At 36.7% G+C, this 27,817-nt stretch overlaps 1 protein-coding gene and 1 long non-coding RNA gene across 36 annotated transcripts in view; both read left to right on the top strand.

The window, feature by feature from the left end:
- Nucleotides 1-27,817, top strand: part of NRXN1 (neurexin 1) — a 725,132-nt gene that overhangs the window by 514,724 nt on the left and 182,591 nt on the right. The gene's annotated exons all lie outside the window — the stretch shown is intronic.
- On the top strand, nt 254-27,768 carry LOC308191500. The gene is made up of 2 exons (XR_013948069.1): nt 254-2,168; nt 2,854-27,768. It is a non-coding gene; the product is annotated as an uncharacterized lncRNA (long non-coding RNA).

The following is a 27,817-nucleotide window of genomic DNA, read 5'->3' on the forward strand; positions in this document are numbered from 1 at the left end:
ATAAGATGGAAAAATCAAATGCACAGCTATAAAATGGGGAATAATTGTGGCCAAGAAGCAGTTCTGCAGAAAAGATTGGGAAGTTACAGCTGATTACAATTTGCTGCAAGAAAAGACAGGAATTGGTCTGGGATGTATTAACAACAGGTGGAATGACAGAGAAGGCAAAGTTAATTGTTTCTTCAGTCTGCTGGGACCTGAGCTGGAGAAGCATGTCCAGTTTTGGGTGATCTTTTGAAAAGGAGGTAAGCAATTTAGGTAGACAGTGAAGGAAACTCTGGTTTAATTAACATCTTGTTCCAAATAATATAGTGAAAGAATGCACTGTTTTCTTCATAAATGAGAAGACACAGAGTGACTGGATGTGAAAACAGCCTTTTAATATATACAGGTTGTATGTATTGAAAGTATATATATGTTAAAAAAAAAAAGTGTATAAAAAGTATATAGTAACAGTCTGTTAAGATAACATAAGGAATAGTTGGTTTAATGTGCAACAGCGTTATCAGGACCTCCCACCCGCTAATATAAATATCACCTTTTTTAGTTTAAAACTATTCCCCCTTGACCTGTCATTATCTGATTGAGCAAAAAGTTGCTCTCAATCTTTTTTATAAGCCCTCTTTAACATTACAATAAGGGCACCCCTGAACCTTCTCTTTGTCAGGCTGCACGGCCCCAGCTCTCTCAGCCTTTCTTCATAGGAGAGATGCTCCAGCCCTCTGATCAACTTTTAGCCCCTCTCTGGACCCGTTTACTAACAGATCAACATCCTTCTTTTTCTGGGGGCCCCAGACTTGGACACAGTCATGTAGGTAGGCCCTGTTAATTTATGCTTTCAAGACCAAACTATGTTCCTATCAGTAATAGGAATGCCACGGAGAATACGTTGGTATATTTTTCCTAAACTTACCTACAGGTATTTACTGTTGCCAGTATGTAATGGGTGTAGTGAGGTTCCTTTAAGTGGTACAGTCCTGTTTATTTCGCAGTTTTTAACTGGAAGGCTTAGGTCCAGGAGTGACTTAAGGTGAATGTTTAGATCTCAACACAGTGAGGCTCCTTGTTTTCATTTCTAAAGATACTTTTCAGCAGCTTACTTTCTCCCTTTTCCGTGTTTTCTTTTTGTATCTGTTGGTTTTATTGTCATCAGGCTATAAGACTACAGCAGCACAAGGCAGAACCCGCTCTCCCTTTGCTGTATCCACATCCCCTCGTGTTTAATGCTAGCCAGTCAGTGGTCTAGAAATCAAGTTAAACTCGTACATCTGAGAACTGTTCACCCTCCAAGCAAAGGGACTACTAGTGTGTTCTTCGCTGGCTGCTGGCACAGGCCTCCTGTTCAGTTTGTAAAAAAAAAAAAAAAAAAAAAAAAAAAAAAAAAAAAGGGTGGTGGTGATGTAACTAACTTTGCCTCTTCGCCCACCTCTCAAATGTTAGCGAGTGTTTGCTTTGATGGCTGTGTGGGAGTAGTGAGGTAATTCAAACTGTCCTGGTGTAAATCCAAAGTAACCCAAATTCAAAACTCAATTGATTATGTTGCAAGAATAGTGTACAATTTATGTGAATTTACTTTTCAGGTTTTTGAGCTATTTGGCTAGTTCATTGGCTGAAGATATAGCTGTGCAGCTGGTGTGAAATGTTGGTTTAAGTTTTCTTGTCACAATAGCGCATACGGATTATCTAAAAGATTTTAAAAAAAAAGTTCACAAATCACTGGCATTAACCTTTTCTGTTTCCTTTCTAAAAATGAGTCTGTTAACATTAGTAATTATTTATGTTAAGGCTTTTTAATGCTTTTAGCAGAATGTTGATTTAAAAAATCTCCTTTAGCTATTAATGGCTATCACAATTTAGGGTTCGTATTAGTTTAAGCTCACTACGCTTTAAGCATGTATGAGGTTTTATCATTTTGCCATTGTTCTCTGGGACTAAATCTTGAATCTCTGCCTTTGCCTTTATCGGTAGGATGTATTATGGAGTTCCCTCTGGCGCGAAGGCAAAGTATTGCCCTGAGCACAAGTCATGTTGCATCTTTAACAACTTGTGAAGTGAAAATGAAGCGACTTGGGGTTTGGGTTAGCATTTTGCAGTGACAGCTATTGTGGTCTATGCTCTTTTCCTTGCCACATGCAGTACAAGATGAGCATGCTTTTGCGATGAGGAAGGTAAAACTCCCCTAGTTCTGTCACCCTGTCCTTTAATTATACTTTTTATCCCCCTGTTCCCCAACTTCAGTTGTGCAGCTTCATCCAGCTATTTTGCACTTCTGCAGTCACAACGGTAGGTCATGGATTTACTCTGTTACATCAAAATGTAAATAATACAGGCTGGTAATATGTGTCCTTTCATTGAGCTGGAAGAAAAAATAATGAATAAAATCATTGTTGTGGCTATGTCAGGATGGTCATTTTATCTGTCTTGTAGTGGAAGTGTTGTTCAGCATTTCTAATTAACATATTAATCTTCACTATCCCCTGAGACAGGTGTAATATTGAGAATACTAGTGCATGACGAATTTATTTACATTTGACCCTCAGAGCCACTGGTTGCAAACAGTTCTGGTTTGCTGGAAAACCTAATTGGTTCCCAATAGTTTCTTCTTTTCTCAAATATGAAAATATTTGAGATTTTTGGTGTGTTTTTCCTATAGCATAGAGAAATGTTAAAAATCTAGACAGAGAAATGGTCTTCTGTGAATCATGTTCTCCCACACACATGCTACACATGAAGTGGTTATCAAAAACATTCCGTGCATCATTAGTATTTTTTGAAATTATAAATGAGATTGATTTCTGTATCTGAATTTTGCACGTTTATACTTTGGAGTATTTTTTTTAATTGCTTTTTCAGCAATTTTTATCTTGCAAGAGAGTTCCTAACCACAAGCAAGTAACTTAGCTGTGATGAGTGCAGAGAAAGTGAGGAATATTCCTGGAAGCACTCATTCCTTCTTCAAGAGGTAGAGAAGGCAGTAAAGCCTTTCCTCCATCCCACCCCACTAGGCTTCTCTGTGGGCTTGAGTGGTTCTAAGCTATGCTAAATTGTGCAATAAATGCAAGAAACTGGTATTCATTTCTTTTGCCTTACAGGGTCCCTTTGGTCCTACTGACAGCAGTGTTTTGCCTCTTAAGGCATAAAACCAGCTCAACTGATTACTAAGGAAGGTAGCAGGCTTTTTGTCTACTATTTGGCTGGCTCAATTATTATAAATGTGCAGGGTAGAATGCTGATATGTTGGTGTTTGGTTTTCTTCTGTTTGAAGGGTGTGCACCCATCTCAGGAAAAACATTATGTAGGTTTTCAAACTTTTTTTTTTTTTAATCTAATACAATTTAAAACCACAAAATCTTACCCTTTTAGATGCAAGGCAAGGGTTACATGTTTAATAGTTGGGTGTACTAACTAACCTCTACTGTCCATGTGTTCCCATTCACTGCCAGGAATCAGATTCAGGAGAAAGATCAAACATCTGATCTAGGTATAAGTATTGTGTAAGTTAGAAAATGTTTTTCCAGTTCATTTCTCAACGGAAACTGGAAGCTGGAAAATTTTAAAGGTTAGTTAGAATTTACAAGCGAAGGTGAAAGAACTCCTCCTTTGGCACCACTCATCAATTGGTGTTAAGTTCAGAGGGACTCAAGAAATCAGGATTCCAATTCTTTCCATACCTAGTTCAGATAGGGAGCTTATCCAGACTCCCACATTGTAGCTTGAAGATTTAAATGTCATCTTTTGACTTGCCTTGGTGAGTGAATCTTTTTTTTTTTTTTCTGTATTTCTAAAACTGTAAAAGTTTGTTGTTGTTATACATCGGGAAGGAAATAGTTTTCCAAAGTTCTTATTTTTTTTATTTATTGTTTGTGAAAGAAATGTGTTTATTTCTTGATAAAATAAATGTAAAGTCCTATTTGTTGTTTCTAAAATTCCTTACAAGTGCAGGAGGCAAGGAACTTGGAGAGCACTGCAACAGTTGCACAACATCAGGTACATATAAAAAGAAAAATGTCACAGTGCACCAGCTCTTAACATGCAACATGGCATACTTGCACTTCCTAGAACCCACTGTACATTTACAAATGCCAAAAACTTCTCTAAAGCCCTTTATACCACAGAATTTAGTACATTTCTGTAGCACAATTCAATAAATCAGGGTAAGTGACAAGGGACGTGATGATAAAGCACCATAGTGATGGAAAAGACAGAGCAATTAGATGAAACATTGTCTGATACATTGTAGTGGGTATTTTCCCTAGCTGTGAAACAGGATTATGTATTTTGTAGTACTAATTTCAGTCACCTAAGGTATGTTAAATCTGTATCATGTATCATATTTCTTTGATTTATTAAAACCTTCTGCAAAATTTAAGCATTGTAATGATCCTCTGTATCAGTCATTTGTTATAAAACTTCCAGGAGATTTAGCAATTCTAACCAAAAATGAATGCATTAGAAACATTAGTACATATGTGAAAGATTTTTTTTAAGACTTTTATGGTTTAAGAATAAATAACTTAAAAGCCAGCTGCAAGTCCCCATTTTATTCCCAGTTTATAACAAATTCCTTATGTAAGTAGTTTAAGATTCTAACATTAGAGAACTAAGTTGTCGTTTTTTGTTTATACTGGCTATCTGCATTTAAGAGGACATTTGTGATGGTGTAAGTGTAAACAGAGAAAACTTACATCACTGTTCATACAGAACATTTGGTCAATTTTTCCTCACCTTACATACTCAGAGTAATATAAAATAAATAGCTGTGGGTTCCAACTGGAGAATCTTTTAATGGCTGATATTAAGTCTCATTGTTTCTTAACAATGCAAAATGTTTTTTGGTGGTGAATGTCAATAAACTTGCATCATCATATTTTTTCCTAATTTCCAAGATATTTCTGGTTCAACATATACTCAATGCAAAACAGCAATCTTTTATTAAGAACCTGTGTGTGTGAGCACTTACAGCTTTTAATAAATGTAAATTTAAAACAGAAACAAATTTGCATTATAACTCTGTCCACAATTAGAAAAATAAGTGATTCCAGCATTAGAGTTAGGTAATCCAGAGAGTCAGCTGGTCGACATGCAGCTTCTTAGTTTAAGATACTAATCTGAGTGTTAAATGGAAATAGGAAGCCAAAGAAGTTTCTATTGTTGCATCACTGCCCTGTTCACTTTTTAATTATTTTTTTTAAAATCTTAAAACCGTTTACTTGTATTGTCTTTTATTACAAAATTAGTCCTTGTAATGAGTGCAAGAAATGCAATTGTAAGAAATTGCATACAAATAATAGAACTAGACAGGAAACATTGTTGAATGCTTTTTTCTGTTTTTCCTTCATAAGACACAAGATTATGAATTTGTTTCACTTTCTGTTGCTATTCCAGAGCAGTAGAAGCTAATTCCTGTTTCTGTCTTAGAATAAATTTAGAAAGTGTAGCTCATGTCAAAAGCAGATCTCCATGGCTTGTTATGTTGGCATAAAATTAGCATGAGATTATTAAAATGTGGATTCATTTTATTCTATATTATTGCCTCTTCATCATGTTTTAAACCTTTTATGGAATGCCTTGAAGTCTAGGAGCTTATTGTTTGTGTGTTGTTTTTTGTTTGTTTGAATATTACTTCATTTTTTTTTTTTTTAAGGAATTCATTGTAAGTTGAATCTTCTGATATTGGAAACAAAACCGTTGTGGCAAGGCTGTAGGAAGAGGAATTAGCAGAAAAAAAAAAGATGCCTAGCCACATCTCAGTAAACAACTTAGCAGAAAGCGCTTTCTCACTGCAGAAGTGCAGTTCTGAAACATTTCTAACACTGGTGTGACTTTGAGGATCGTTCATTAATAAAACAAAGTGCAGGGTAAAAATGTATTGAGCTTCATGTTTAATTGCAACATTTTTTTTAAATATACAAATCTAGAGCCTTAGCTGGGATCCTCTTTGTTCTGGGTACATGCATGAATTCTTCACTTGTATGATAAGAACCAAATGGATATACTTCTTTTAAGATCTGTCCTGTGATTCTCATTGAAAAACACAAATGAATCTTTAATTCACACCTTTGGCTTCTGCAAAAAAATATTCTGAGGAGAAGATGTCAGAGTTGATTGCTAGAAAATTTGTTGAAACTGCATTATATATCAAAATTAATATATTGGATGACATTTTCTATTATTTTCACAAGGTCCATTCAGTTTAATTATAATATACCACTCAATTATACCATTCTATTTATGCTAATTTTCAAATTATTCTTTCTTTTGCTTTAATAGCTATATATGAGTCATAGAAAGCACACCTAATTAATACCTCTGCTCATTGCTACAATTAAACATTAATCAGATTTGATTTTTGGAGTAATGTGCTACCAGTCTTGTAATCTTCTGAGTTACAACCTGATAAAAATTTCATTACCCTAGTTATAAAGTTCTCAATGGAGAAGGAATTTCCATTTAGTGCATTTAATACATAGTGGTGACTTACATATAAATTTCACACTCCTACATCTCTATAGATAAATTGGTTAGAAAGTCATAAATAGTGACTAAAACAAACAAACAAAAACAACTGACTTTCTAGAGTTGGGGTTGAGTTTTAAAAAAAAATATTCAGTTGTGTGCCAGTCAGAGTGATCTAACTTAAGCAATGGATGATGATTTGTATCAACATGGGGGGTGACAGTGTTTAGTCGGTCCACAGCTTCCTCGCAAGAGGGAGTGGAGGCGCAGGCGCTGATCTCTTCTCTCTGGTGACCAGCAATAGGAACCAAAGGAAAGGCATGAAGCTTAGTCAGGAGGTTCAGGTTGGATATTAGAGAAAGCTTCTTCACCAAGAGTGTGGTTGGGCACTGGAACAAGCTCCCCAGGGAAGTGGTCATGGCACCAAGCCTGTCAGAGTTCGGGAAGTATATAGACAACACTCTCAGACATACGGTTTAATTTTAGGTAGTTCCTTGTGGAGCCAGGAGTTGGACTCAATGATCCTTGTGAATTCTTTCTGACTGGGGATATTCTCTTTTGCTTTATTCAACAAATTTCGTTCTTCCCTTTCAGTTTAGAGGGGAAAGTCAGTAGATGTGAGCAAAAAGCAATGCATGAACTTTCAAAATCCACCTTAGAATTGAGTTTCACAAAGTTGATACAAGCAGTTGAGCCTGGTTAGTTTGATCTCTTTATTTTTTTCTCTCTTGAGGATTGATTGGAAAACAACCAAACAACTGGCCCATTAAAATAGACAAATGTCTGACCTATTAAACAGTGATGCTTTAGAGTTTCTCACTTTCAGCAGTGTAGACACATGGCATCTTGGGGCTGTGTGCTGTTCTGCTTTGGTACTTTCTCCCCTCCACTACCACAAATTCCTAGACTTGGAGAAAGACTGTTGGTAAGTCAAGAGATTTATGACAAGAAGTGGAAAGGTGGGAATTAATTTTATCACGTCGCTGAAACTTGTCTCTATTAAGTTTCTTTCAACAGTGAAAAAGCCTTTTCAAATCCTAGGAAGTTCAGAGTAACGTGGTGGAATGAGCTCTGTGTCATAGGTTAGCTCTCCTAGATCGTATGCAGCTTAGAGGTGTTAGACTTTTTTTTTTCATTAGAGAGCTAAACCCCATCTCTTTGTTCAGTAAAGAAGCCAAAGAAAAGTTGATCTAGGCAAGGGCACAGTGAAGATGGTAAACAATCTGTTAGAACAGCTGTTGGTCGAACTGGAGAGAGTCCAACTTTTATTCTGATTCTTAGCTGATTAAATTAACCCTATTGTTCTTATTGTGTTGCCAGAGCTAATTTGTTTAATTCTTTGGCATTTCTACTTTGCGCAATAAGTTTGTTTGGGGAATATCTAATACTGATACTGCTGGGGGAAAAAATAAATAAATAAAAGTTATGAAGCCATTATTTCCCTCAAATGAGCATGCAAGCATCTGGGTCAGAACTACCGCAAACACAAACAGCAGCCTGTTTAAATGATGGGTTATACTTTGCCCCTGTTCTGCTTGTGCAGAAAGGATGAAGGTTCCTTTTCCCTCAGGGATGTTCTTGAGTCAGAAGGCATTGGTGAGGTCTATTATGAATATGGTATGAAGGGAAGGTTTGAGAGTCCTTCAGCAGTATGTGCTGGACCTCTGCTCTGTCAAGGTCTTTTGGGATTTGGAGAAGTTTAAACAAGCATGAATAAAGTGGTGGATCCTGAGCTGCTGGATGCAAATGCCCTTGCTCTTCTACCATGGCAGAAGAAGGGCTTATTTAAGGACACTGTGCTTTTAAGCCAAGCAATGTGTTTCTGCTCTGTTCCTTGCAGGGAGCTGAATTGTATATGTATCAGTGTTGCCGTAAAGACCAGACAGGCTGTGGATTGACGAAAATGCTCTAACACGTAATCCTGAAATGTCCCCATAAACTATACAATTTCCTTAGGTCTGTAGGGAGAATGCTGAATGTATATTATGTAGTTGTCCAGAATACATAATGTAAGTTAAGCAATAATTTTATTGCTATTTTGTATCATACTTGAAAGGTATGTCCATTGTCACTTGTTTTGCTTTTCCCCCTTACATTTTACATACTGGGCACTTATTTTTCTAAGAGATAGCTACAAATAGTTCCCTTCTGCTATATTTCTATGATAATATCCATGGTTAATTGCTAATTTTTGTCAAGGTTCAGTCTCTCTCTATTACTTTATCCTTCAAGTACTACATTATATTGCTGTTGTATTTGCCATCAGATGTCTAAGCCCTATTCATAAAGGTTTATATTTGTTTTTTCCCCAAAGACTTTAATGAAGGATTCTACTGCAGAGTCATAAAGAGGTGTAAGAATGTTTTTAAGTGGAAGAAAATGAATTGATGTTTTTACCTGTTAAATGCAGTTTGGAATAAAGGGGTATAATATCATTCAGGAAAACAAACAAATCCAAACCAGTCATTTGGCCTATACTTTCAGAGACAGAGCTCTGAATTAATTTCCTTCCAAATCCCTCCCCCAGAACTACGTATTCTAGGAGTACTTCTCCTGCTTATTTTGAATAGCTGTGGGCACAGCGTAGGGCTTTCAAGAAGTAAAAAAAATAATATTACAGTCAGCTCTTCTTTCAGGCTAATATGGTACAGACTCATGCATTGTTCAGAGATTCTCTGCTACATATTTTATCATTATTTTTAACAACAACAAAAAAAAATCTGCATCCATTTTTTTTACTAACCCAAACAGAAAGGAAGAACTTAGTACTTAAATTTGTAATGGACAGTTCTTTATAGCAGTTCCTGAATTGAAAATATTGTTGTGCTTTTCTGTCAGTTTATTGGCTTGAACAGCATTAATAGACTAAAGTGATATTGTTTTGTTCTCAGTTCAGCCAAGCTGCTACCAAGAAAGTATATATCAAATGTCTTTCTTAAAAATAACATCCTTCTTTCTATATCTGAGCTACCTGGAAAATCCAGGACACCTTTTTTGCACTGAGCTCTTAAAAGAAGAAATAGGTCTACTTGCTAAGTTTTCTTCCGCTTTTGAACAACTCCATGATAAATTTTAGCAATGTTTTAATGGCCAAGTATTATAAGCTTGTATTTTGGATTTACTGGAAATAAGGGTGATCTTTAGATGTACTTTTTTTAAAAGACATTTTTAATGAGAATAAAATTTTCAGAACACTTAAATATTTGTATAAGAAGAAAAGGTTATTAATAAGGAGAGATTTTGTCTGTTACTGCTGTTGTGTGTTTTTAGAGCAACTGCTCTAGTGGGGTCATAAATAAGAAGCCGATATTACTCTTACTCATACACGTTATTTTTCTGAATGATCTGCCCTAAAAAGATTTGTTCTTGCTCAGTAAATGAATACCTTTGCTTCTGAGCTTTGAGAGGTCACATTAGCGTGTAAACTCAAGAATGTGAGTAGTTTTTATGTTTTGGGGTTGTTTTTTGTTTTGATTTTGTTGTTTGTTTTTTTGTTTAGACAGGAACCCTGTTTTAGATTAATGTAGCAGAAGTCTAAGGTGTCAACAGTAGTAAATTCTTGCCTTTTTCCTTTTTTTTTTTTTTTTGGTGAAAATCGTCAACTCTGTAATAGAGTGAGACACTGGTAGAAAGGTAAGGAAAACTCAGATATTATCCATTCTGTTTGGCGGTAGCTGAATGGTCTGTCAGCATTTGAACATTTTGGCCTTCTGGTCAGCTTGTGCACAACTTCAGTATAGGGAAGACATCTGCTGTCTTTTATTGATATGGCAGGACGTAAGACAATAGGAGAAACAGAGAAAGAAAATGTTTTGAGATGCTGCTGGAGTACAGAATGGTGGGACCTGTTGACATGGGAGGGAATGAAGGACATCGAGGATGAATCAATAAGAAATAATGGCTTTGTTACTTGTGCTTACAAAACAGTCCGAAGATTCAGAAATCCTATCAAAAAATCAGCCCAAATCAGCTTTCCTTGTTTTCTTCTTTTCAGTATGGCAAAATCTTTTATTTCTGTGCCAGCTAGGATGCTGAATATCTTGTGATAAAGCAGCACACACTAATAAGAGCAGAAATCCCACAGTGCATTCCACATTGAAGTATTAGTTTATGTTTGTGAAGCTTAGCAACAGTTGTAAGCTAATTCATTACACAAATTCAGCTGCATAAAACAGTTCTACCCCACCACCTATGCATCTCTTCTAATTTCTTTTGGGGATCACACCTAGCCTAGCTTGTACCAAACTACTAGGTAATTTTGAACATGGGTTTACAAAGAGACTAAGACAGTGAACACTAACTAAGAACGATAAATAAAAGTTTGCTATTCCAGAAAGAAAGATGGGCATCTGCCTTAGGTCATTGCAGAGGTGACTAAGAGTCCCTGATGCCTTGAATCTCGAAAATTGCAGATAGACTTGACATATATGAAGATGGGGGGTTGGAAAAAAGGCAGTAGTTTCAAATGGGTTAAAATACCTTCTAAAATTCAGTGGTTTTATGGTACATCCGCATTTCTTAAGTAGCTTGGATTGTGTCCACCTGTGATTGTAATAGCTTGAATGATAGCAAAAGTTGGTCAATATACAGTATTATGTGTAGCGCTGAGATGCAAAAATTACCATGTTCTCATTGCTGGTCAAAGCTATGCTAGCCATAAGAATATTATTATGTTGGAAGGCTATATTGTGCAGCAGGGAGGCAAATTAATGAGGCAGATTCAGTGTGATTTCAAGCACCTGACCAAATTGGCTTATAACTGCAGAAAGAATATTAATTATCTATGAAGTTCTTCCAGCTAAAAATAATAGTTCATAGAGTTCCCCAGTGCTTGGATCCAGTGATATATTGCTGTGATATACTTTAGTAGACTTTCTGCATTAGAAGAAAAGCTTCTAGATTGTATTCTTTATTGATGCATATTTCTGTTGCTAAACCAAAATATTTATAGCAATATGTAATGAGTGGATTATCATTCATAAAATATGCAGTCATAAAAATGAGATAGTGGGATTATTAGTAACATTCAACAGTAGAAAGGCTGTCTCTTAATGGTTTCCTCTTTCTCTAGTCATTATCACTGCAGCTGTGAATTATAGTATTACATTTCAGTGGATTCACTAAAAGAATTCATCCAGATAAAAAATAATAATTAAAAAAAAGGCATTTTTTTTCTTTTCCCTAGTAATTACGATAACATTTCTGACCAAGGCACACAGAAATTGCCATGGAAGTTTGACTCTGTATTACCATAGCTGTTATGTGTTATAGAAAATAAATTGATACTCATGTAACAGTTATAAAATCAGTTTATTTAATTTTGTAGATCCAAATTCTCCTTACATTTAGGATAAGTAAACATTGCATATGAGCATGTTTGCAGAAGTGAGCTCATATTGCTACTGGACTATTTGTATAAGTAAGCATCTTGAGTTAATTCTTGTTGAAACAGGCATACTTGCTCAAGTAAGTGTCACACCATTGTTACTTATTTTATTTCTGTCTTAGTTATTATGTTTGAGATCTATTTCTGTTATTATCTTTAGAATTGTCATTAACTTCTAAATATTTGTACTTTCCCACAACCATTTTTTGCAAAAACAAAGCAGAAACTGAAACAAAGTGCCTTCATTTAGGGGAATGACTCATTCACTAGTAATTTTAATGTAAGTAATAAAAAGGCTAAGGCTACTGTCCTGTTTTTGAAAAGGTTATAAAGGTATAAAATGAAAAGGAACATAGAGATGAGGCATGTGCTTTCCAGAAAGCTGCCTAAGTGTCTGAGGAGGTTATATTTTGTTTTTCTGAAGTGGCCTTTGGAGATTTTCAGGGATGCAAAGGCTTTCAATGAGTCACAACTTAATTTTTGTTGGTGGTCTCTTTAAAAGTCTTGCTGTCACAAATCTGGGAGCTGTTGATACTAAAGGGATTTATGCCCATGAGAGCCCTGGTCACCCTTCCTGATAAAAGTATTTTGAAAATCATAGTCTGAATTTCAAAAATGCCCTATACCTGCATATAGCAAGCAATAATGGTGAGACAGAATTAAAAAAAATGAGAACATAATGTATGTAAACGAATAGAAGTGTACAGCTTTTTAAGTATGTGAATAAATGAATCTGTAATATCAGTTATTGTACACTGCTGTATGATCAACTTGGATTAGATGATTTTTGTGGGCATATAGCAGATGTTCCTTGTGAATAAACATTTGAAGGCCATACAAAATGCTTTGGAAATTGTTACATGCTCAGTGAACAATTAGGAAAACAGTACATAAAACAGTAGATCTTTTTTAGGAAAAATGAGTAAGAGGAGGCCCATACTTGGTTTTCTTGTCGAGTATGTTGATATAGCTGATGGAAGGAATTAGGATATGTGGAAGGGAATAAATTCTGGTGAAGAAAGAAGTTGGTAATCATGTGGCCAGAGTTGAAGGACCTCTGTAGCTGTGTCCCCTGCTGGTTAAGTAATTAGTTAATGCATATGAATTTTGTCCATTTCTATTCAATTTGAGTCTTATTTTCAGGGGAAGTATCCTGTCTTATTTATGGTTTTGAAAACTTCAGTGCTTTGTAGTGATACTTCGGAGCTGGGTAGAAACATATGAAGTATACTGGTTTACTTCGATTTTAACTGAGTTAGGAAGTAAGAGTCTTAGAGCTGGTGTTTTAATGCATGCAAACTGCGCATATCAGATTATTTTACATATAGTTGTTTTCATGCTAGGTGCTTTATTACTTGGCTTAAATTTGAAATCAAAAGATAAGTGGCCAAAAAGCTGTTTTAAAATAGTTTGTTCAGAACTACTCACGTAGTTGTTCTCAAAATATGGAGAGAACTTTCCTGGTGAGCACAACTCACAGTAGCCTTCCTTCCATTGAAAAAATGCAGGCACTCATGTTTCCAATGGTTTTTGGCAAGCCCAGCAGAAAGGGGCTGAAATGCAGGTTGCTCTCAAATGACTTCCTCGCTTAGGTTTCTATGTGGCTACACCAAACTTGCTGAAGTCAGAATTTATCCTGGGAATGTACAGGTGTTGTCTACACCTGCATGGTGTGTGTTGCTCAAGTAGAGGGTGCAATTTCTGGTTGATGCTAATGAAGGAACAGATCCTTGTCCTGTCAAACAGCTGATAGACTTGGAGTTTAGTCAGTCACCTGGCATATAGCAGACAAAGGCTCGAGTTTTTCTTCTGTTTTACTCTGATGAATAATCCAAATTCTCCCAGATTTCTTATACGTGTTCTCATTGTCAAACTAATGATGTGTCAGGCTGGTTTCAGTTTTTACTATTTTATCTAACTAATGAATCAAACTTTAACTTGAGCAGGGTCTGAAAGTTTTTTCTTCAGAGATATTTCTCTGGCTTTCTCTGCACCTACTAATTCATGTTTTTTTGTTTGTTTGTTTTGTTTTTTATACTGCATTTATGAATTCGTATGTTTCAACACTTGAAACAGAGATTTATGGTGGCAATGCTGAGAGATTTTTAACTATTAATATGCAAACAGCTAGTGTTTGGACACAGAAAATAACTTCGTTCCATCAGTGTTTGTTCTGCCACTGGTGTAGTTTTTGGGGTAGGGAGGGTGTGTGTGGCTGTAAGATAATGAAAGGTTAGGTAGATTTAGAGCATCTGTGGTGACAGCATGTATGTTTATTTATTGATGAGAAAACTCAGGAGGAAATGTTGCGGAATAGAAAATGGGCTCAGTTCAAGTCAGTGTTGCAGGAGAACAGTATGCGTTGTGATACGTGCAGTGGTGAGTCCCAGCAGAGCCTGACTTGTCTCTACGAGGTCACAGCCTCTGACAGATTTAGTAGGAACTCCCTGACTCCCAGACACATGGCCTTGTCCAAACTTAAGTTGTATGAACAGTTTTGACTTAGATTGCAGATTTACTCTCCTCATCAACTATAGACCGGTGGGGATTTGGCTGGAGTGATGCTGTGTTCAGTATCAGTGCATAGTCCCTGTTTGACATATCAGCTACACCTGCATTGGTAAGTAATGCAGCTCAAGAACAGCAGATTTGTAGACAGGAATGGTTGGTGCAGGGGACCCATACCAACACTGTATGTATTTCAGCAGATTTTTCTCCAGGCTAGGATTAGTCTATTTTATTCTGTTGACTGATATCATCCTTACCAAAGCATTCTTATGAGAATTTTGTATCAGTGTAAGGTAAATGATTTTGGGTAATTATTTTTATGAGCAGCAGCAGCTTACTTTCTGACATGTTTTGCTTAAGGTTTTTGACAGGTGGTCAGAATGAGTCTACAGTTAACATATGTCTTGCAATGTTTTGCAGGTATTGTGGTAACGAGAATGTTTTAAACTCTAACAAAGATCAAGTGACACTAATGTTTCATAAGATTCAGATATGGGATTAAATTCAAATCCTCTTATTGAGGCAAAGCGCACTCCCACCAGCACAGAAGACCAATGGTAGTTATTACACTTTCTGTGAGACAAACTTGCCAAGTTTTTTAGAGTTTACAGTTAGTTTGCATGCTCTGGGACAGCACAGAATACTGAAGGAGTCTAATAAACTGTTTTCTGAACATGACTTCATTGCTGATAGCAAATGCAAAAGTGTATTCTAAAAAGGAAAGTCCCTTTTAACAAACAAGGAATAAAAAGGACTACAGTAATTGAAATGTTCTAATAAAACTGCAGTTTGCTTGTATTTTGAGCAGTCAAAAATGATGCATGATTTAAGAGTGCAGTTGCTAACAGTAGGCTCTCAAAAGATCATTTAAATTTGTTTCTTGACATGAGAAACTGATCTTTGAAGTCATTCCTGATGAAGTTCTGCTTGGTCCCATCAGCATCGTAGGAGAAGAATGTTCCGTTTTCCCTCTTGCTTCAGTGAATATTTATGGGATGTAAAAATAGGAGGAACTTTAATTATGTATGTAGAGGGAAGTATATGCAGTCCTGAGCAAGACTCTTCATTATAAAATCTGCCTGAAACTCTGACAGGTAGTGCGCTTACACATTAATGTAAGAATTAAGATTTGCTGCCTGTTTTTTTGTATGTATGTGGACACATAATTTTGTGTACTTTTTTAACATAAAATTCTCAATAATTTTGGTGATGACTATTTTGTGATTTCTTTCATCATAACACCAAGAGAGGCATCCAGCAGTTCACAGTCTAAACAGTTAAAAGACACTAAAAAAGACACTAAATGTAGGAGTAAATATGATCAATAAGAATTCCTTGATTCAGATAGAGAATCAGATTTTGCCTGGTATCACACACAAGCTGTATATTAAAACTTTTACCTATCATAGCCCTTAAAGTAAGGCCCTGTCTAGAGATCAAACTTCTTCATAGACAAAATACGTAGAGATGTTATGCTCCCAGATAAGTTTATTTCCACAATAGTTTCACGCATGCCTTTCTCCAACTGGTAGAAATGATTCCCTCCATCTGCTGCTTCTTCTGCAATATTATTTAGAAAATCTTGAATTTCCCTAAATAGAAAGAGATCTCAGTGTACGGAACTTCAAAGGTCCTCTTCTTTTGGCCTTCATGTTATATTATTACTAAAATGTTTGATTCAGCAATTCGTTCATAAGAAAAAATGTACCAATAAGTGATAGGCTTTGAGTTGTACATAGCAATTAGCAGCTGGCAAGTTAAGTGGCTTTTAGGATTAGGGCCAGACTCAATTAAGAGCGTACAATGTGGAAAAAATTGGCCAAGAAATCTTGGTGAAACATTACTTGAAAGTAAGTAATTTGATGTCAATTTCTTAGGAAGAGATACAGTAGCAAAAAATCCTTCAAAGTGAGCAATTGGCTTGTATTAAATAATTCTTGTTGCAGATTTGTTCTGAAGAGGAAAAAAATCATGTTGCATTTTTTTTATGCAGAAATTTGGTAGAAATCTTTCATGTGTTGTTAGTCAGCGTGTTGGTGTACTGTGGGTATTGAAAAGCTAGCGAGGGCTTCTCAGGCATGTGCAGCAGATGTACAGGAAGTGGGGAAAATTTGAATAAGCAGTCAGTCAACAAACACAGCCCACTTTTTCTATGGGTAAAATGCATACATCTAAAACGTACAGTGAAAGGGAACCATGCAGAAAAAAATAGTCATCGTTTGATGATGTATTTCGTAGATGCTTCAAAATATTGGCATGCTGCATCCTTCTATGGTCATCCTTCTGCTTCTATGAACTGGGACAAGTCACTTTATTTTTAAAAGGAAATATGTTAGAAAAGTCAGGAAACATGGTGAGGTGAGTTCTGTGCTGGCAGACAGTGCTATGGTGGGGTGTTCTCCTCTCCGGTAGATTGCTGTGAGATCTCTTTTACATGAGGTAACACCTCTTGCTCATTTTTGAGATTTTGAGCTATTTGCTACACTGGTATGGAAGTGAAAAACATTCATACACAAACTAGAGCACAGACGGTGACAAAGGTTTCCTTCCCAGGCTTGTCATGGGACATGTGGCAGAGGTGGATGTAGAACCTTCCTTGGGACATCCTCTGTAAAACACCTAACCTCCAAAACTCTTATGCTGTTTTGATAGATTGCTGTCACTAAATGGTCAGTTTGGACAAAGCGTGTGGGGTGGGGAGGAGGAAAAAAAAAAAAAGCTTGTGTGGTCACTGATAACGGTTGTGCAGTTCTTCAGAAATCTGTCATGTTGCTCCTGGGGATTGTAAGGCAAAGTCTGGAGTACGCAGTGGTCTCATGAAAGACTGAAGCAGACAGAGCAACTATGCAGGAAGAAAAATAGTTCAAGGGACATATTGTGATAGGTGGCCATAACCCAAACCTGTGGTCTTCTGTGCAGTGAAGGTTCATTGAGAAATATCTTGGACAAATGGGGAATGCACATCTTCTTTGGCCTGTCTGCATCTTGGCTGATGTCCTCTGAGTAAAGCAGAGGCATGTAGAGTCATATTCCTTGCTGAGGAATAGACAGGATTTAAGCAGAAGGCATATGTGTGTTTACTTCAGCACTGTAATTGATCTGTTTTTTTGTAGGCTACTGAAATCCAAAGTCAAAACACTCCCATGAAAAATTAATAAACGAAGACATTTTCAACATATTCTTACAGTATCCACGCAGTAATTGGACATGTACTTTTTCTTATTACATGTAATTTACATGATTAGTGAATTGAATCATGTTTCTAGGAATTGTTATAGTCTATTTTTTTCTGGTTTTTAGGAACTCTTAGTGGCTGTGGTGGGAGCATAACTTAGCAAACGTGAGGCAGAAAAAGAAATCAGGTTACTTTTCTAGTATTTTTCATGAGACATAGCAAAATATGGGAAGGTAAAGTGATTTGACACTGCTTGCAAACTGAATTATTGTGTAACTGTAGTTCAGAGCAGTCAAGAAAAATTCTATCGTTACTGTGCAGTCAGTGAATATATTTGCAGTTTCCTGTGCAATTTGAATACCTTTAAGACACTGAACTAAAAATAAAATTGTATGTAAATAAAAGTATTTTAGTAGTTACACCAAAAAATACCACATTCAGTATTTTCTGTAATGTTTCATACTTTATAAACTTTGACATTTTAGTTACTAAAAAGGGAGTAACTTCAGATTATCCATGCAAGAAACTCTATTTCATAACTAATGGTTGTAATAATGTGTTGTACTTTTATAAGTAATGTGCCATTATGCCCTGAACGCAGTATTTCCTTCATCATAAAGTAAAAATTACTTTTACATTGCAATATGTTTGGCCAGGCTAGAAACAAACTGTATGAATGCTTGGTGTCAAAATTATATGTTAAAAATAACATGTAGAAATTCTTGCGTGTATATGCTGCAAAGTACACTGAGAGCTTAGGCGGTTACTGATTAATGCCGGACAACTGCAACTTTCCTCTGAACTGAAATATTGGAAGCTATTCCTTCTGCAAGGAGGTTTCTATCCTCTGGTGTAGATCCAAAGAGGGGACAAAGGCTAGAATTATGATTTCTCGCAGGACACAGATGTAAAATTTTTATTTGCATGCTAAGATGTTCGATTTTTGATGCCTATTGAGATCACTGCAAGAAATTACGAAATTACCTAAAGTGTTATTAAAAATACAAACAACAGTGTGAACGTCAACTAATTAACCTCCAAAGCATATGTGAGAGATTCTGATGTTAGTGGAATACTACTGAGAGGCAAACACTATCGGAGAAAATGGTCTCAAGTTGCACTAGGGGAGAGATTTAGGTTGGATATTAGGAAGAATTTCTTTATGGAGATGGTGGTCAAGTTCTGTAATGAGCAGCCTAGTGAAGTGGTGGAGTTGCCATCCCTGGAGGTATTTAAGAAACATGTGGATGTGGCACTAGTGGACATGCTTTAGTGATAGAACTCGGTAGGTTGGGCTGATGGTTGGACTTAATGATCTTGAAGGTCTTTTCAGAGATGATTCTATGATTAACTGTAGCACTGAAGTAACTTGAACTCACAATGATGTTTCTTCCTGGTATTCTTTGAAACTGAGAAAATAATATCTCTATCTTGGACCATCCCTTCCATAGGACACCAAATTTAAAAAAAAAAAAAAAAAACGAGAGAGAGAAATTTGCCTCACTAAGCTCATTATATCAGTGGGAGAATGGTGTGGAATTTGAATGGAGTTTTTCCTTTTCCCCAGCTGTGCGTGCTATGCTCTCCACAGTGCAAAGATGCTCAGTTGTGTCTCATCTCAATCCTGCAGTTTCTGGGCAAATTGTTCTTTTTATGTCAGTACCTCTTGATTGTACAAAAGAAAAAAAGTACACAGAAACGAAAGGAAATCAATCTTTCAATAAAAACATACAGTAAACACTTGAGACACTAAGCCTGAAGTACGTCCTGAATAAGTGTCTTTATTTGTTTTTATTCTTGTGTAAACCATATGTACCTATACACTAGCAATATTTTAAGACCCAAACTAAGTATCTGCTAATTTCCCTGTGAAGTCTTCAGAGAAGATTATGTAAATACAAAAGAACTGGAATGTGTAGCAGTTCGTATTACTAAGCTTGTTCAGGGGCTAAATTACAGAATCTTCATTCAGTTTTGTGAAAGCTTTCTACAATGTCAGAGCAGGGAATCTGTAGAAGAAGCAAGTATTTTAGTAATAAAGGTTGCTTCCATGAGGTTATATTCTTGAGCCTCTTAGTCCATGGTTTACTGAAACAAAAAGGCTTTTGATTGTAGAATTGAAGAAATGTATTATTTGAAAATATTTTCTGAATTTGGTCTGAAGACTTCTCCCTATCTTGTTGTTTAGCTATTTCAATAGCTTTTATGTTGTCTTATGCTCTAACAACTGAACTGTTTCTGTACAGAAGATACCTCTGGTATTGAGATGTGATGTGTGAGAGGGTCTTCAGTCAGCAGGTCAGTTTTGTTCCTACAGTACAAATGAAGAGCCTGTATGCTTTGAAAATCCAAATTCATTTGATGCAATAAAATCTCCACACAAAAGGCACACTTAGGAAGCTTTGGGTTTCTTTTAGACTGTTTCTGCTTGCAAGTACTTCTGTCAAATTTAGTAGACATCCAAGATTAAACACAAATGACCTTGGCATATTTGCAGATGAAAAGTACAGGATTCACTGAAAGAATGTAATATCTCTCAGCTTTCTGTTCTCCAGATTTGGGGCAAATAATAAGTGTGAGGAAAGCAACAATAAATTTCACTAGCTTCTTATAATTATTGTCACTGCAGGCAATGTAAGCTCTGGAAAAAAATAGAGATCTAGTTTTAAAGTCTGAAATAAGCCAGTGCAATGAAAGGTTCCTAAAAGTGTTCATTCACAAGGAATGTAATAAGCCATGCGTAAAATGCCACGTGCTGTTGCCTGATGTAGTCTAAAAGAAAAGCATTACACCAATCAAACACAATTGTAAATAATGGCAAGAAAGTTTGGGATTCTGCACTCTGTGTCATATCATCCAGGATGCATTTGTATCAGTGGGAAAAAACTGCAACCCAGGGTGACAAGTTGTTCTGGCCCACCTAACACAGGCAGATTATCACCTTATAATAAGTTGTGTATCTTTTTTTTTTTTGTCTGATGCGTTGATATGTTATACAAGAAAGCTGTTGAGAAATATCAAAAGTATAATAAAAATTCATTGTGCAGAGAGGAAAAGAACAAAAGAGAGCAAACAAAAACACAAAAAAACAAGCAGAAATTGTTAAGACAAATAGCCCTTATGGGAAAAGATATGTAAAGAAGTAGAAAATCTCTTCAGGCTCTATTTAACTAGTGCATAATCACAATATTAAAGACTGATTTAAGGATTAAGGCTTAAAAGATGCTGTAAGACACATCTCACTTTACATAGGATTATGTTTTCAAAGTTTTAAATAATAGTAAGTTTACGATATTGGAGGGAATTAAACAAAAAATCAAAACAGAGTAAAAAAGCACAACTCAGAAAAGGATACGGCTGTGTAAACATCTCCCCATCCCCAACTGTCCTTCTGACACAGGACAGTTGGACAGATCTGCCTGGGAGGATATCCTGCTTCTTCCATCCTGGGAAATCCCATCACTGACATGGAACGCCTTCTTGTTTGTTTGTTTACTTTTCCAGCTACCAGCAAGTGAGACATCTTTAGTAGATGTAGTAGATACTCTTTTAGTAGCTCCTGGAGACTATAGTCAACCAGCAACTTGAAACACTTTGTTTAGTTTCCATGAGATGATCATTCACCCTCACGTTTTTTCATGAAGTTTATATAAGCAGCTTTCTGGAGGTGTAGCTTTCTGTGGATAGTCAATGAAAATGGAGAGAATTGCTCTTTGTTCCCTTCTCCTGCAGAAGTTGCTGATGAGTACAGAACAAAGACAGTTTTTTGGTGCATTTTCTCACTAGCTGGATAGACATGGAAAAGGAAGAAAGCTACATGCTCTAACAGAGACAACTGTGATGAATATGAGTGAGAGAGCATCGTTTGATCATTTAAATTTTCTTGTCCTTGTCCTCTGTTGCAGTACAGCATGTTCTGTTCTTGGCAATGAAGGGTCTTCAGCATAGCTTTGAGAATGTAAGGATCCAGATGTGTGTGATAAGAGAAAAAACTTCCCTTCTGTCCTATCAGATAAGTGTAATATCATGGTCTTTTTCCTCTACAATTGCTTTTGAAGAGGCACTTGGAGGGGGAGAGGTTCTTGCAAGCACTAGCAGGAAACCTAGGGAGGGAGCTAGTGAAATGCAACAGATTCCTTACCACTACTGCAGTTGCTTTGGTTGGATCTGAGGAGTTGGAGATTAATAGATTGCCCTTCTGTAAAAAAGGCTTTTGTTGGCTAAGTGTCTGCCATTAACACAGTATATCTGACTCCTCAAACATTGTAGCTTAAAAAGTGGTTGCATGTTGGCACTGAAATTTAATTTGTATTCAAACTATTAGCTACTGTAGTTATAGGTGTAGTGGTGGATGAGACAGGTAGACAAAGAGCATCTTCACTCCAATAAAGTAGAATTGTTTCTGTGGGATGGTCTCTCTCTTTCACTTTGAGATGTACTGTTAAGAACAAGTCTTGACAACTGCTGCAGCTCTGTTCAGGGTAAAGATTATTAGTTTAGCCATATCTCAACTTATAAATCCATGTAAATATGATTTTTAAAAGTAAATGCTGACACTACTGTGACAGCATCAGTTTGTTACCATATTTTTAGGTTGAAGCATTTGAGTTTGTTGTTTTTTTCTGATAATATTTAGGTTAAGTAACTACAGAGTTCTAGATTATATTTTTTTTTTTTTCAGAGTTAGTTTGGAGTACTGTTGAATGGATAGCCTATTAAATTTTGATCTCTCTGCAATCTAGCTTCACTAAAGTTGAAAAACAATGAAAGAAATCAGAGTTTGAAGGTAATATGTGTTCTTTAACATAATATTTTTGAATACATCTACTAAGAAGTTTCTTTTAGTTAGGTAAAGAATGTTCTTAAATAAACTTTAAAAGTAAATAAGCAACAATAAGAAGAAAATCAAGCACCAGCTGCCCTTCTGGCAAGTGACTATTCTGTTTTTTTCTGACTTCTGTTATAGTTGTCGGTAACATTGACAGCTGCTAAATGTAAAACCTGGGAGTATAATAAATGTTTGCAATTAACATCAGTGTTTCAGTTGCCAACTCATAATCTGTTGTGTCATATGAGAAGCAGATGCTCTTAACAAATATCCGTCCCTGTAGCTGTAATTCTAATAATAAAAGTAATAAGCTTCAATCATATATATTTTTTAATTCCCGTAGATATCTCTTTAAGGGATCACTTTTCAGCTGTAAATTGTAACTTCTAAAATTTTGCGTAAGTTGATTTAGAGTAAGCTTTATGGCATTTAGGAGTAAAGCATTATATAAACAGGATAAAAGCTTTTATTTCCTTAGAGTCATGCAGCATGATAACTCAATTTATATAAAATATTGCTAAGCACTGCATTCTTTCATACTTCATTGAGGACTTCCACATTATAATTATAAGAAAAAGATAAAATACTTCCTCATTTGAAATTAACAGCAGAACTCCCACTGTTTTCAGTGATGCCAGGATTCCATGTTTAATTGAGGAAGCATGTTTCACACACAGCTTTGTTATCATGGCTTTTCATAGACTCCTTGTTGGTGATATTCTTCATGGGTTCTTAACTTTGGCTGTGTTATGTGGCTGATGCAGAGCCTGGAAACATGGGAGCCATCCATTCCGCCTTATATTTCAAAAATGAGGGCTATGTAAGGAGTGCATTTTGTTCCTTATCTTAGAAAACAGACTATCCAGCTCAATAACTGTGTGTGTTTGAACCTTTCTTGCTGTAACTGATTAATAATAGAAAACCAAATCTTCCCAAAAAGTCTTTCTTGACATTGGATTTGGATTCCTCAGAAGTGTCTTAAAGTTATGTTTTCAACACTTCTTCTGAAGTGACTGGTACTATTAGCCTGATTTTGTCTTCTCTGAATGTGCATCATCACATTCTGTATATTCACACACTTGTTCCATTGAAATCAAATGATGCTTTTGCCTGATCATCCCAGACCCTATGAAAGCTGGATATGGAGTGGGTTCTTGCTGCTCCAAGAGTGAGTGTCAGGAGAAGCAGACTGAGCAGCTGTGTTGCCATCAATCCAAGCTGCTCCTGGCTCAGATGCAGCCGTGTAGGATGTCTTTCTAGTCGTTGCTTTGGAAGGTGCTTCTACATACATCTTTAAGTTATACAACGTAGTAAAACGCACAAAATTCCTTCTGTCAGTTTATCAGCATATATACATTATCAGGTGTGATGCTGGACAAACCCCGTTGTGATGGCAGCCTTTGAGCACCCAGTATTAGTTGCTATGTGATTGCAGCACCTTTCTTTCCTATGGACTTGGAATAATGCCTGCACAGTTTATACAATTATGCTTTGAGCCTCAGTTGGTCTGCAGATAGCATTGCTTTGTTTTTCTTGTACAGAAGGTTGCTATTGTTGACATCCCATATCTTTGCTGCAAGGAAGTATACTGACAGTTCATGAATTTTAAATAAAACCTGATACGAGTCTGTATGGGTCTCTCTTTATAGAGACTATACAGCATTATTTGATAATTAGTTATCTTATATTGGTTTTCCTTTTATGCCATGTATTCCTTTGATATTTTGAGGCTAATTTTTTTTTATACCAGTGAAAGCTTCCATAGGAAACAGTCAAATGTAACCATGTTTTTGATTGTGACCTTGCTGTTTGTGGGTTTTGTTGTTTTTTTTTGGTTGTTTGTTAGTTTGTTTTTCCATTTCCATGCTTTTGTCATCTCTGGTAGCTGGATATGGTCAGCCAAGTGAGCAGCTGGAAGACATGGCAGCTGACTCTATGCACTCTTCAAGGACTTACCTATTGTGCCTGTTGCACGCTTGTATTCTGTCCAACCTTTATCTCCTTACCAGTCTACCAGCTCTTATATGACAGTTTTTCTTGCGCTAAACACAGATGTAAATGACAGAGGAGATGAGAAGGAAGAGAAATCCATCCTTAGAGCAAGGAAATGAAGGCCACATCTTTTCTGTGTTTTGTTGTTGGTAGTGTTTTTTGGTTCAGATTTCTAACATTAAGGGAATTTGCTGCACATTCACTGACTGTGATGTATTTTGCTGATTTACCTTGTGTGGTCATTATTGTAAAATGTGCTCAGTTCAAAAATGTGTCTATATTCTTACATTTGGTGTTTGTCAACTTGGCTGTTATTGCTCTGAACTGAAATTCATTCCAAGATGAAGTTGAGAATACATGAGTAGAAAACCATATATTAAAGGTTAGCTCAAGACAAAATACTCTGAATCTTCTTTGAGATGTCACTTTATGCTGTTGGCAGCACAAGAATTTGAAAATATCATTAATGAACATGCTGAGCAAACAGGCAAAACCTGCATTTTTAGCTTGTTATCAAAATTTTACAGCATTTCCTCTGTACGTAAAAACATTATCTATTTAATATGTAAACCTATCTGTATGAACCTAAGGCAGTATTTCAGTATCTCGTTGCTAAGGGATGAGGCCTTGAGTTGTCTTGTGTTAGTAAATGACAGATTCATAAAAGAGAAGTCCGAGCAAGGGTTGGGGGGTGGGGGGATGATGATTACCCATATGTTTCTAATTAATTTCCACTTGGTATCCTCTTTGTGATGAATAGCTGGAACAAAATATGTGCATATATTACTCTTGAATTTAATAAATAAATAAAAATCTAGTTATCCAGCTGGCAGAAAGTTTTCAACAGATACAGACTACATCGTAGGAGGCTGACAAGAACTAGTGCAGTGCTTGACAAATAGTGTTATTTGTTCAGACCAGACAGGCATTTTGTATGGGCTGTTGGGTTTAGTGTGGAAAGAGCTGAGAAGAGAGTGGAAACCAGAAACAGGTTGTGATGTAATTGATATTATTTATTTATTTTACTGTTAAAAAACAAAAAAGGCAAATTGAAATACAGATGAGTGAAAGGAATGGTTCTGCACCTTGCGGGGGGAAAATGGTGTTTCTGTCTGTATTTTGCAACTATTTATCACTGATTTGATCTCATGGAACCTGTTAGCTTGAAGAAGTGAAGTTCACTGCTGAGTACTGGACTTCAATGAATCTTTATTATTATTGTTTATTGTAGGAATTCTGTTGTTTTCAGGATCAGGTCTGCTTCAGTTAACTGTGTTTCATAATGAGTTTTATAATTCGGAATTTTTCTTTTTAAAACTACAACTTCTCTGGATCGTGTAGCAGATTAGACTTTTTTAATATAAAAATGATGAAGTATAAAGATAGTTGAAGATCTGAAATTAGAAAGCACAGAATTTTAGTGTAATTCATGTTGCATTCTTTTACTATAATTCAGGTTGCATAAAAATATTCTTTGATTTAAAAAAAAAATCTGCAATATTGCTAAGTATTTTATAAATAGTGTAATGGAGGGACATGCCCTTGATATACACTGCGATAAACACCACACAATATGCTTTTCAATTTTGGAGCAGGGAAAAATCGATACTGTGTCTTCTAGTAGAGATGGAAATGATGACTATTCTAACTGACATCCTCCGTATGATATAAGAAGAAACGTGCATGGATGTACCTCTACAGAATGACTAGAAATTGCACAGTTGGGACCTTCTGTTTAAGTGTCTAGAACCTCGGATGATGGATAAATCACCTAAATCCCTGTTCAAGAAGGCAAGTGAATATCAGTGAAAACTTTCAAATCTGCCAGAGTATTTAAGGAGCTAGTTAGCTCCAGAAGTATAGTTATAGGCTTATCTTTCCTGTAGCACTGGGTTACTGGGAGCTGCTTAATGATGATCTTTTCCCCTTTGTGCTGCCTTGGAAATGGGAATGACCTCTGGCAATTAGGATCTACAACTCTTGGTTGATGTTTTTTCAGGGATGCTTTTATTACAAAATAAATGAAAGCCCTAGGGAAGAGAGATAAAGAGGCTGATGATGATGAAGTGTTATTTATCTTCTCTAGGAAATGAATTCTACCTGTTAGCTTTCACAGAGCACAGCAGCTGTTTAACACTTTAACTGCTTATGTGCTTTGTTGAGTCAGATCTTTCATTTCCTTGTGTGGTGGGGATAGTAACTATTGTAATTCCTATCTCCTTGAGTTAATGAGGCTTCAGGATGCAGATTTTGTAAATGTGTTAGAAAAATGCTTGGCTTATATGTAGCAGACAGATTGCTATGAGAGACACTAAGTGTGTATTTTGAAGAACTGTTTAGAATAAATAACTTATGCATAATCTTTCTTCATATTGACAGGCAAATGTCAAACCGTATAGAAACCTTAGGAAATTTTCAGGGTTGACATCTCTTTTGGTTCCTTATAAAGCAATGGGGAAAACAAGCTGATTTTGAAATACGGAATTTCTGCACGGGGAGGAAGGGAGATTGATGTCATCTGAGCAGCTTGGTAACTTTCTTTGTCAGTAAAGAAAGATGCTGAAAGTTCAAAATAAAAAATAAAAAATGGATGGGAATTGAATGAGGTACCTGCCAGAAGAAGAGGGTTTGGAGCCTTCTACTGATTGATTCTGCAACATCTGCCGGGTCCTGCACCTGGGACGGGGCAACCCTGGCTATATGTACAGACTGGGTGACGAGACGCTGGAGAGCAGCCCCGCAGAGAGGGATCTGGGGGTTGTGGTAGACAGCAAGTTGAATATGAGCCAGCAGTGTGCCCTGGCAGCCAGGAGGGCGAACTGTATCCTGTAATGCATCAAGCACAGCATTGCTAGTCAGTCGAGGGAAGTGATTGTCCCGCTCTACTCTGCGCTGGTGCGGCCTCACCTCGAGTACTGTGTGCAGTTCTGGGCACCACAGTACAAAAAGGACATTAAACTGTTGGAGAGTGTCCAGAGGAGGGCGACGAATATGGTGAAGGGCCTAGAGGGGAAGACATATGAGGAGCGGCTGAGGTCACTGGGCCTGTTCAGCCTGGAGAAGAGGAGGCTGAGGGGGGACCTCGTCACAGTCGACAACTTCCTCGTGAGGGGGAGTGGAGAGGCAGGTGACCTATTCTCTGTTATCACCAGTGTTAGGACCCGCAGGAACGGTGTTAAGGTGAGGCAGGGGAAGTTTAGGCTGGACATCAGGAAGAGGTTCTTCACCGAGAGGGTGGTCGCACACTGGAACAGGCTCCCCAGGGACGTAGTCACTGCACCAAGCCTGTCTGAATTTAAGAAGCGATTGGACTGTGCACTTAGTCACATGGTCTGAACTTTTGGGCAGACCTGTGCGGTGCCAGGAGTTGGACTTGATGATCCTTGTGGGTCCCTTCCAACTCGGGATATTCTATCATTCTATGATCTACACCTGTCTTGAACAAAACACAGGGATCTGTGTAAACTGCTTA

The sequence above is a fragment of the Anser brachyrhynchus genome (assembly GCF_964034855.1).
Source record: "Anser brachyrhynchus genome assembly, chromosome: 3".
Classification (NCBI taxonomy): Eukaryota; Metazoa; Chordata; class Aves; order Anseriformes; family Anatidae; genus Anser; species Anser brachyrhynchus.